Consider the following 1,777-nt stretch of genomic DNA (forward strand, 5'->3'; position numbering starts at 1 on the left):
CAAAATTAATGGAATTTATAGAAGTTCAGATGGCTCACAATGCCAAAATGCAAGAGTCATAGGCTAGAATGGAAGTTGCCTTGACGACTCTCCAGACTTCCCTGAATTCAGTTGTTCAGGATGTTGCTGCCATTCAAGCGCATTTAGGCATAAAGCTTTCATTTGAAGATATAGTAGACATTGGTCGGCAAGCAACAGAGGAACCAAACCCAACTCCCCTAGATCGTTCTGCAACTCACGTTGAGGAGACACCTCCTGAGGGTAATACAACGGTCTCTGCCTTTCCCTTAGATAATAGTGAGGACCAGCCCAGTTTAGGAGATTAGGTGTTTAGGATCTTTGTTATTTTGTAATAACTTGGTGTATTCATTTCTTCTATATATATAATGCACTAGAACGTTTATTCCATTACTCTCTGGAATCAATTGCCATAATCTTTTAATATGCTCATTTGTTGCTCTGATACACTGTTTTCTAATTTCAACCCCCAGTGCTTATGTTTAATAACATAGGGGGAGGAAAAAAAATTTCTGCCTTTTTGCCTTAACTGACAAAGGGGGAGAGAAATTATTAACTTGCTAATGACTGCTGCATAATTTTGATACTCTGATGACTGATAATGAATTATTAAATGATTCTGATTTTGTTAAATAGCATGTGTACTTATACTCTGATCTGATGCTCTGACATTCTGATTTTATGATCTGGTAATGGTACATATGATGCTATGAAAATATATCTGTTGTTAATATTATGTCTTGAAATGCTCAAACTCAAGTTAAAATTGTATGCTTGTCACTTATGCAAAAAGGCGGAGATTGTTGGACTTTAGTCCTCTTAATCCTAATTTTGACATAATTAACAAACATACAATGTTCATACATCATATGATAAATCTAACATTTTAACTGAGCAAGATTTCAGGAACAACAACTCAACCCTACATACTTGAGACAATTGCTTGGAACTCAAGAAATCAACAAAAGTTGAAAATCTACTGAGGAAATCAATTTTCGTAAAAGGGTTGTAAGGAAACATACTGTTTGTGGTTACACAATCGATTAGGCAATCGACTGGCACAATCAGAAATAAAAATTGTGCAAGTCAGTGGCAACCTGATTTGTATGCTAATCGATTGGCACATCGACTATGCAAATCACAAAGTAAAAACTGATTGAAACAAATCGATTGGGCAAGTCATAGGGACAATCCATTTACTAGGATAATCGATTGACAAATTGATTGCACAAATAATATTCCAAAAGTAACATGACCTGTGACAAACACAATCGATTGGACAATCTATTGTGAGAAATTCAATCATGTTAAGTTTGGTATCAATCGATTGGGAAATCGATTGAACTAAACAACTGGTAAGAACTTTTCAGAAAAATACTACCAAATCGATTGGCACTCCGATTAACATGAAATTAGCTAAGTTCCTGTTTTAAACACAATCGATTGGCAAATCGATTGAAACAAAAAATTTGAAATCACAGGGAACTCTTAGTTTGTGGCCAAATAGATTATGTATATTTGTAAATCGATAGTGAAACTTAGTGAATCGACTATGTAATCGATTGATGTGATTTTATTATTGGAACAAAACATCTAACATCGATTATGCAATCGATTCATATAAGTCTGCAAATAATTTACTGAAAAGTGTACTTAAAAGAATCGATTGGGAAATCGATTGGTTTGTATAGTTTCAAGATTCAAGAAAAACAAGACTTGCGATAATCGATTGGCAAATCGATTAAGCCCGTTTTATAAC

Source organism: Cicer arietinum, chromosome 3, assembly GCF_000331145.2.
Source record: "Cicer arietinum cultivar CDC Frontier isolate Library 1 chromosome 3, Cicar.CDCFrontier_v2.0, whole genome shotgun sequence".
Lineage (NCBI taxonomy): Eukaryota > Viridiplantae > Streptophyta > Magnoliopsida > Fabales > Fabaceae > Cicer > Cicer arietinum.